Genomic DNA, 11,031 nt, shown 5'->3' on the forward strand with positions numbered 1-11,031 from the left:
GGACTCCTCTATGCCTTGGCTGTGCCTAGAAATTCTGTCCATAAACGTTATGAACAGAATTGGTGAAAAAGGATAGCCTTGGGATAGCCCTCCAACCCTCACTGGAAACGAATCCGACTTACTGCGGACCAAACTGCCTTCTCCAAGTCCACAAAACACATGTAGGCTGGTTGAGCGAACTCCCATGCACCCTCGAGGACCCTGCCGAGGGTGTAGAACTGGTCCACAGTTCCCCAGCCAGGACGAAAACCAAACTGCTCCTCCTGACTCTGACAGTTCAATTTCCGGACGGACCCTCCTCTACAGCACCCCTGAGTAGGTCTTACCAGGGAGGCTGAGGTGTGTGATCACCCTGAAGTTCGAACACATCCTCTGGTCCCCCTTCTTAAAAAGAGGGACCACCACCCCAGTCTGCCAATATAGAGGCACGGTCCCCAATGTCCACGCAATGTTTCAGAGGCGTGTCAACTAGAACAGCCCCACAAGATCCAGAGCCTTTAGGAACTCCGGGTGGATCTCATCCACGACTGGGCCTTGCCACCAAGGAGCTTTTTAACTACTTCGGTGACCTCAACCCCAGAGATATTAAAGCCCACCTCAGAGATCTCAGACTCTTCTTTCTAATGGGAAGGCGTATCATGTAAATTGAGAGGTCTTCAAAGTATTCTCCCCACCGACTCACAATGTTCCAAGTCGAGGTCAGCAGCGCCCCCTCCCCACTATGCACAGTATTGATGGTGCACTGCTTCCCCCTCCTGAGATACCGCATGGTGGACCAAAATTTCCTCAGAGCTGTCCGGAAGTCATTCTCCATGGCCTCACCGAACTCTTCCCACACCCAAGTTTTTGCCATAGCGGCGACCAAAGTTGCATTCCGCTTGGCCAGCCGGTACCTGGCAGCTGCCTCATGAGTCCCGCAAGCTAAAAAGGCCCAATAAGACTCCTTCTTCTGCTTGACGGCACCCCTCACCGCTGCTGTGCACCAACGGGTTCAGGGGTTGCCGCCACGTCAGCCACCGACCACCTTACGGCCACAGCTCCGGCCGACCGCCTCAGCAATGGAGGCGTGGAACATAGTCCACTAAGACTCAATGTCCCCGCCTCCCCCAGAATGTGGTTGAAGTTCTGCTGGAGGTGGGAGTTGAAACTCCTTCTGACAGGGGATTCTGTCATACGTACACTCACGATACGTTTGGGCCTGCCAGGTCGGACCGGCATCTTCCCCACCATCGGAGCCAACTCACCACCAGCTGGTGATCAGTTGACAGCTCCGCCCCTCTCTTCACTCGAGTGTCAGACATGCGGCAAGTCCTATGACACGACCGCAAAGTCGATCATCAAACTGTGAGCTAGGGTGTCCTGGTGCCAAGTGCATGTATGGACACCCTTATGCTTGAACATGGTGTTCGTTATGGACAATCTGTGATGAAAACAGAAGTCCAATAACAGTACACCGCTCGGGTTCTCATCAGGGGGGCCGTTCCTCCCAATCACACCCTTCCAGGTCTCACTGTTATTGCCCACATGAGCATTGAAGTGCCCCAGGAGAACGACGGAGTCCCCTATGGGAACGCTCTCCAGCACCCCCTCCAAAAACTCTAAAAAGGGCGGGTACTCTGCACTGCTGTTTGGCACATAGTCACAAACAACAACAAACAAACAACAGGCGCTCACCTTCAGACAGACAACCATTCACTCTCACATTCATACCATCACTGAGTGGGAGCTGAACCCACAATGCCTGCACTAAAGTCAAGCAAATGCACACATTTAATGACTTCAGCAAAATCTGTTTAATGTGTCAGCCATTCCAGGCTACCATTAAATTCATCCATTCTCAACACCGCTTACCCTGTTTAGGGTCACGGGGTGCTGGAGCCTATCCCAGCTGACTTCGGGCGAAAGGTGGACTACGCCCTGAACTGGTTGCCAGTCAGTCGCAGGCACACATAGACACTGACAACCATTCGCAGTCACATTCACATTGTCACTGAGCGGGAACTGAACCCACGCTGGCTGCACCAAAGTCAGGCAAGTGTACCAATACACCATCAGTGACTTATCATTAAATTATCTGCCTGTCCTCGTCGCCACCTGCCACACGTTCTCTGCCTCAACAACCTGCCAGCACAGCTCAAGGACCATCCCCATTCCCCTTTTTTCAATAAACATGTCATCACAACCTCTCAGCCTCCGCCTGCTCTTGGGTCCAGTCAATAACAACTCGTGAGACATCCCTCAGTGGTTTAGTGAACACTGAGGTGTGTTGTTTTCCTTTGCACTTGTTGCCACAAATGGAGTGGTCATCATGCTTCTAAATCCTAAGTACTAGCTGCTAACCTCTTATTAAAGTGGTGTGTTTACTCTGCTTTGTTTACTAAAACACTTAAAGCCTTCCAACATTCTGTCAATCACACTTAAGATTTTTAGGAAAAGCATAATGATGGTTTCCCATAAGACATTTTTCATATTTCGTAGATGTACCGTAGAATACCTTTTGTACCGTAGAATTTCTTGTGATCAAAGGTGACTATATTTGGGAATTTCGGTCAACATTCTTGATTGAAACCAAGTTGAAAGGTTTAGAAGTTTAGTGGCCAGGTCAGGCAGATTTATGAATTTAGATTTAGGAAAACTGGTGGCATGGTGGGCGACTGGTTAGAGCGTCTGCCTCACAGTTCTGAGGACCGGGGTTCAATCCCCAGCACCACCTTTGTGGAGTTTGCATGCTCTCCCCGTGCCTACATGGGTTTTCTCCGGGAACTCTGGTTTCCTCCCTCATCCCAAAAACATGCATGGTAGGTTAATTGACTACTCTAAATTGCCCTCAGTTGTGAATGTGAGTGTGAATGGTTGTTTGTTTGTATGTGCCCTGCGATTGGCTGGCAACCAGTTCAGGGTGTACCCCACCTTCCTGCCTGATGATAGCTGGGATAGGCTCCAGCACGCCCGCGACCCTAGTGAGGAGAAGCGGCTCAGAAAATGGATGGATGGATGGATTTAGGAAAACTTACAAACTAAATGGGCTACTGGATAGAATTATTAGTCTTGGCAGATGATACGTTTGATCGTTAAACCCAAACACTGTTGTGACATATGAGGATATACAGCTGCAGGGTATAATCAGCTTACATTTGATGAACAGAAAATGCTACAAAGGGTCCACTGAACCTATTATGTAACATGAGTCCAATGGAGGAATGTAATCGTGTTCCTTTCATGTAGCTTTCCAACGGATTTCAAACACAAAAAGACCGAAAGGTATGCATTGGTCCATTTATGTTCGAATCATAAAAAAAATACAACAAATCATGAATGGAATCCATACTGAAGGTTAAGGCCTCATGGAAAAAAAACAAAAAAGCTGTTTTTGGCCTTGCCACATATGTGCAGAGATTTCTTCAGAGTCTGTGAATCTTTTGATGGTATTGTGGACAGTAAATGATGAAATCCCTTCAAATTTTAGGTTGAGAAACGTAAACTGTTGGACTATTTGCTGTCGCCCATCCTTGCTTTTGAACAACTGCGGCTTTCGGGGATGCTCTTTTTATTCAATCATGATACTCGCTTGTTTCTAGTTAACCTCTTTACCTGTGGAATGTTCCGGTTTTATGTGCCTGTCCCTGGTTTTTGGCGCATGCTGAAGGGATCAAATCAGCCGGTCAGCCATGGCCCAATGGTTAAGATCATCGCCAACCACCGTGGGGACTGAGGTTCAAGACCCTGACCATCCACCAACATCTCCTGGACTCATGGCTATGGTGTCCTTGAGCATAACACTACTCCCCAGTGCTTAAGTTCCCCCCTGCTCCAGTGTGTTACACTAAAATGTGTATGTGTTCACTGTGATGGGTAAAATGCAGAGAACAAATTTTGTGTGGATGCATGCATGTTCATGACGATAAAGATGATTATTATTCTTCAAATTCAAAATGAGAGAATGTTTGCAAAACAACAAACATTTATCAGTTTCAATAAGCCATGTTGCAAGAGTGCTGTGCTGCCAATGATCATTTCTCTTTATAACAGAATAATGCATTTGTTGTCAAATTCTGAAATTGACACCAACCTTAATTCTGCTGTCAGCTTGGTCTGTCCAAACTGGTCCTAATTTATGTATGGAGTAGAAAGATATCATACAACTCCCTCAATTTTCTGGTTTAGCCTAAATCAGGGGTCTTCACCTAAAATTTAAAGAGATCCAATTTTTTTGAAGCAAATGTCTGTCCAACTATTTATTGTGCTATATAAGCAGTGTTGGGAAGATTACTTTGGAAATGTAGTTGGTTACAATTACAAGTTACACAGAAAATGTAATAGTAGTGTTACTCTTTCAATTACTTTCTCAAAGTAATATAACATATTACATCCATCCATTTTCTGAGCCGCTTATCCTCACTAGAATCGCGGGTGTGCTGGAGCCTATCCCAGCTATCATCGAGCAGGAGGCGGGGTTTACCCTGAACTGGTTGCCAGCCAATCTAACATATTACATTTTGATCACTTCTTAATTTTGAATTTTGGATGTTTCCTCTAAAAAGTGCATTAAAACCATTGGCCATTTCTTTGTTGCATTGTTGTGTGCAGCATGTGGAAAACCACCATACCATACCATGTTGACCTAATGACAAATATGACTTCATATGACAACCCAGATTAGAAAATGTTCCATAAAAAAAATTCCAAAATTATAAAGATGAAACTGCTCTAAAGTCAGTGTTCTTTTATGTGTTCAAGTGTAACTCTGAGTTTAACCTTTTCAAAATCTCAGTCAAACTAATAGATTGCGCCATAAATTGGCGCTTTGAGGTTATATTTGTAAAAAATATGTCATGTTTGGGCGGCACGGTGGACGACTGGTTAGCACATCTGCCTCACAGTTCTGAGGACAGGGATTCAAATCCCGGCCCCGCCTGTGTGGAGTTTGCATGTTCTCCCTGTGCCTGGGTGGGTTTTCTCCAGGTACTCCGCTTTCCTCCCACATCCCGGAAACATGCGTGGTAGGTTGATTAAGGACTCTAAATTGCCCTTAGGTGTGAATGTGTGTGCGAGTGGTTGTTTGTTTATATGTGTCCTGCGATTGGCTGGCAACCAGTTCAGGGTGTACCCCGCCTCTTGCCCAAAGATAGCTGGGATAGGCTCCAGCACGCCTGCGACCATGGTGAGGATAAGCAGAATGGAAGATGAATTAATGAATGTCATGATTGAGACCATGCCAGAGCGGCACATGTCCAGAGAGAGACAATTATAAGCGTCGGCTTCAGAAGGAGGAAGTGATATGTAAAAGAAATCAGAGCATTGGCGGTTATTTTTCAAATGTAACTGTAATTGTAAACATGGAAATTTAGAAAAGCAGTTGTAATTTAATTACTGATTTTCCTCCCAGTAATGTAATTGATTACATCTCAATTTTTTTATATTTAACTACATAATCTCATAACATGTATTTAGTTACTCCCCAACACTGTACAGTATATAGCCTAGTCGTTGTATGTACATTTGCATATAATCAATATCTTCGTCAAATCAAATTAATTCAGTACAATTCAAAACCCTTTGAGCATTTCTTTACTGTCAAGTAACACAGAATTGAACATATTACTGCCGGTATCTAAAGTTGTGCACATACGTTTACATAAACCTGGCCTATTTGTGAAATATTGGCAATTTTGTTTTTAATATGACTGAACAGGGACCATCTCATTATTTTTCTTTAATGCTATGTTTTGGTCAAAAGTTTTGCTTTTCTTAGATGCCTAAATAGCTTCATTTTAATCCCATTCAAAATAAAACATCTTACAAATTCTGCCAGGGTAATCAAATTTATGAGCACAACTGTGTACTTTTTTCTCATTTACTAAATAAAAGTACTAGGGGCTGCAATTTAAAATAAGACCAAGTAAATAAAAAGTGAAAACACTGCTTAGCTTCAGAAAAATTAAATAAAGGTAAAGTTTTTCTCCCCTTTTCTGTTCACTATCAGTCTCAACCAATTTTACATATTTTTATGTCATACAGTACATCTTACAATTGAACAGTTTAAGAGGCTCACTTTCTTCCCCCCTTCGATTCAATTTCCCCACCTTTTTTGCTCAGGTATAGAACTGAGCTATAGCTCTGTCCTGCCAGGATTTTCATAATTATCTCATGTCAGATTTTGACTGGGGTGGGGGTTTTGTTCAAAACATCAGTGTAGAGTCTCAGTCATCCAGGTCATGGTAATCTGCAAAGGTTGATTCAAGGCAACTTGACTGTTCTTGTTTCAATATTAAGGTCTATTTGAGATATATTATATTAAGATTTGACTTCCCGACGGACCATCCTCTCCAGCACCGCTGAATAGACCTTGCCAGGGAGGCTGAGGAGTGTGATCCCCCTGTAGTTGGAACACACCCTCTGGTACCCCTTCTTAAAAAGGGGGACCACCACCCGAGTCTGCCAATCCAGAGGCACTGTCCCCGATGTCCACTCGATGTTGCAGAGGCGTGTCAAACAGGAGAGCCCCACAACATCCAGAGCCTTTCATAATTCTGGGCGAATCTCATCCTCCTCCGGGGCCTTGGCACCGAGGACCTTTTTCACCACCTCGGTGACCTCAACCCTTAGATAGGAGAGCCCGCCTCAGAGAACCCAGAGTCTGCTTCCTCATGGGAAGGCATGTCGGTGGAATTGAGGAGGTCTTCGAAGTATTATCCCCACCGGCTCACAACATCCCGTAGTCGAGGTCAGCAGCGCCCCATCCCCACTATACACAGTGTTGATGGTGCACTGCTTTTCCAACTCACCACCAGGTGGTGATCAGTTGACAGCTCCGCCTCTCTCTTCACCCGAGTCTCCAAGACATGCGGCGGCAAGTCCGTTGACACGACCACAAAGTCGATCATCGAACTGCGACCTAGGGTGTCCTGGTGCCAAGTGCACACCCTTATGCTTGAACATGGTGTTCGTTATGGACAATCCGTGATGAGCACAGAGATCCAATAACAGAACACCTCTCGGGTTCTGATCGGGGTGGGCCATTCTTCCCAATCACGTCCTTCCAGGTCTCACTGTCATTGCGCACGTGAGCATTGAAGTCCCCCAGCAGAATGATGGAGTCCCCAGCGGGAGCGCTCTCCAGCACCCCCTCCAAGGACTCCAAGAAGGGTGGGTACTCTGAACTGCTGTTTGGTGCATAGGTACAAACTACAGTCAAGACCCAGTCCCCCCACCCGAAGGCGGAGGGATGCTACCCTGTCGTCCACCGGGGTGAACTCCAACATACAGGCGCCAAGCCGGGGGGCAATAAGTATACCCATAGCTGCTCGGCGCCTCTCACCGTGGGCAACTCCAGCGTGGAAGAGAGTCCAACCTCTCTCGACGTCCACGTCCCTAGAGCCAGCTTCTGTAGCCGGGAATCGGATCGCCAAGGTCCGTGCCTTCGGCCGCCGCCCAGCTCACACTGCACCCGACCCCTACGGCCCCTCCCACGGGTGGGGAGCCCATTAGAAGGGGGACTCACATTATCCTTTCGGGCTGTGCCCGGCCGGGCCCCATGGGTACCCGGCCACCAGGCGCTCGCCTTCAAGCCCCACATCCAGGCCTGGCTCCAGAGGGGCGCCACGGTGACCCGCGTCTGGGCAAGGGACACCTAGATCCATTCGTATCTTTCATCATAGGCGTCTTTTAGCCGTGCTTTGTCTGGTCCCTCACCTAGGACCTGTTTGCCATGGGTGACCCTACCAGGGGCGTGAATCCCCAAATAACTTAGCTCCTAGGATCATTGGGACACACAGTACTAGAGTAATATTTATCACGCTCATCTAAAAATAGATACATGTTTTTTGAAATATTTAAATTTTTATTTAGAACATTTAGAATTAATTTCTTGGTGAGTGGTGGTGCCGCGCCCTTGCGTCACCAATTTTGGCCAGCTGCATTGAGTTAAAAATCATTTGCTTACTGGATCATGATGTCACTAAAGTCCTTTACACTGGGAGGGAGGGATCACATCTGTCTTTCTTCAGCATCACTCTTCGGTATTAATGGCACAGATACAGAAGGTGGCAACCAAGTTATCCTAGTAATCGTCTGCTTTCGGTGGTCGTAACAGAGGCAGCCTGAGATTGGTGTAAATGACAAATTCAGGACAGGGTTGTGATGTTTCACACTGAGAAAGCTCTGTGATCTTGGCTCACTTGTGCCAATATCCTCCCTTTGCTGGGTTCTGAGTAAAAAGACACAAAGGTGGCTAATTGTGGCACCTTCTGTTGAGGCTCTAATTCGGCAGTTAAAAAGAAAATGTTTTCAACGATTAGGTTGATGCTCATAAGTCATGTCTGACAACTTGCATGTAAAAAAGGATGATGATAAACCCCGGTGGAATGCATTAATAATGAAAATGACAAACATGGAAAGCTTTTTGTGTCTTCCATTAGTCATGACAAAACAGGTGTCCTGAGGCGACTTCTTAAATTCACCTGTTGGATGAACTCCCAGCATTCACTCTGTTGCACTGACAAGTTGACAATACAATTGACTGACTTGTTTCTCGGATTACTTCAGTTAACTGAGGCAATTTAACTATTTTGGAGGTCATGCCGGTTTGCATGTTGGATATTCTGTATTTCGTGTTGTTTTAAATGTGTTTGGAGTCAATTTGAGCTGTTGACAGTTTGTATTGAATTCCTCACGTGATAATCTACTGTATCTCTCGATTCTGTTGCATAACTTTGTTATAGCGCCTTCCAACATCCCATTGCCTTTTATTATTACTTGGATTCTATCTGTGGTCAAAAGCTAGTACTGGTATGTACAACATATCTTCTCATTTTTTACTGAATTGTCTCAAGGCATTAAAGATTGGAAAGTGCGAAAGTTGGAACGTTTGAAGGGATAAAATCTGTGATATGTTTTTTCCCTCTTACTCTGACGTAGAAACACGGGGGACATACATTATGAACTCAGTGCTCTGTCTGAAACGATTCATTCTGAAAAACGGGGTAGGAAACAAAGGAAACTGCAGACTTATATTTTGCAAAACTGCTTTTTTTTTAATGCAGATGAATGCATTGCTTTCCAAAGATTTTTTTCCCCCCATATATTTCCCACATAGTTAAATGTACATTTCAAGTGACCATGTACCATATATCCGTGTTTACATTTATTGCTTATCCTGTTCAGGGTCGTGGGGTGCTGGAGCCTAACCCAGCTGACTTTGGGTAAAAAGCCGACTACACCCTGAACTGGTCATCAGTCTGTTGCAGGGCACAGCGACGGAGAACCATCGAAACGCTAATTCACACCATCACTGAGTGGGAACTGAACGCATGCTGCATGCATCAAAGTCAGGCGAATGTACCACTACACCATCAGTGACCCCAAGCATTTTGTATTTTGGCCTTTTCATTCACACTGTCTTCAACGAAGTATAGGCTTTGAGGTAAGGCACGTTTTATTAGCTATTTGGACATGGTGATGGACATGGTGATTTAACTTACCCTAACCAAAACAGTAACATTTTCTTTGTGCTTTTTAGGTGAACGGTGCACATAATTTCTTTATAAATACATGCATTTACCATGATTGCCATTCAATAATGGTTCTTTACACGAGTGACATGTTTCCAGATCCAAAAAATAAGAATGTATTGTCATTTCTGCGTACCATTCTAAGGAGTACAGGACACAATTACTGGTTGTATGATCAGGCAGAGGTATGTATTTTTAGATGTACTTGTTTCTTTTGTGGTCTCCCTTGTCATTCGTCATATAGGACATCGTTTTTTAGGGTTTGAGGACCCTCAGGACTCTTTTGGAGGTTTTTTGCAAAGTGGTTAATTTTTTTGTGTGATACAATGCATGTTTTCTATCGATCAAGGTTTCTCAGGTTTTGTCCTCATTAGGGTCTCATGCAAGCTGGAACGTACTCTGACTGACTTTGAGCTACAGGCAGGGTACATCCTGGACTGGCCAATGATAGTCAATGATTTTTAATCACATCCAATTCAACACACTCCTCGACCAAAGCAAAGCAAAGGATGTTAAAAAGTTTTATTCAGAACCAGAATTAAACTTTCGACTGCTTATCCTGTTCAGGATCATGGCAAGGGATGGATTCCATCCCACCTAATGAAAGGCGCATTACACCCTGGAGTGGTCATCCGTCTGTCATGTTTTCATCAGGATTATAATGTGATTAGAGCATTTACGAATAGAAACAGATGTCATACCAGCGTCAAAAAAAGTCAGCAAACAACCACAATTCGGATCAATGATTGCAAAGGGGGCAAAAATTACACATGGAATTGAATAGCCTCAGATCGGAAGCAGGCCTCTGCTCATGTGGATATAAAAATCTGATTGGAATCAAATATCTGCCAATATGACTGCAGTGTAAAATGGACCAAAAGGATATACCCTGTCATGGCAGATAATGTACACTAGTGCATAAGTACAGCGAAAGCAATAAAAATGGTAAACCTACATAAATGCAACAATTGCTGGTTACCCATTTAAAACAATGGGTCAAGGCCAACTAAATAGTGCCTAACGTTTATATTTTTATTACTTATTATTGTTAACTTCTACATTGTCACTTCCCGATCATCACTTGTTGTTATTTACATGCATATTGGGCGCATGTGCATGGAGGTTGTTTTAAGGTGTTTAGTAAATGTAAACACAGTGATATCAGATACAGGTTATTTAAAATTCATTTAAATAAAATAAATAAAGCACCAGAGTGGAAGGGTATACTGTAGTGTCAATACAGCCTATGAGTCTGAGATATGAGGCGTTGTCATTCGTTTTCACAGCATCCTCATCCAATCAGCTCTCTTCCTGACCTTGTGTACTGTGTCACTGTGTCTTGTCTTATGTAGGGCTCATTCACACTGCCACTAAAACATCTGCTACAAATGCATCTTAAGTCCACATGCTCTTGGAATCCGGAATTTCAAACTTTTTCTCCTCAAATTTTAAATGAAGCATTACATTCAGCCATTAAAACATGTTTTTTTCAAGAATGAAGACAAATAACTATAAATGTATT

Source organism: Phycodurus eques, chromosome 1 (assembly GCF_024500275.1).
Source record: "Phycodurus eques isolate BA_2022a chromosome 1, UOR_Pequ_1.1, whole genome shotgun sequence".
Classification (NCBI taxonomy): Eukaryota; Metazoa; Chordata; class Actinopteri; order Syngnathiformes; family Syngnathidae; genus Phycodurus; species Phycodurus eques.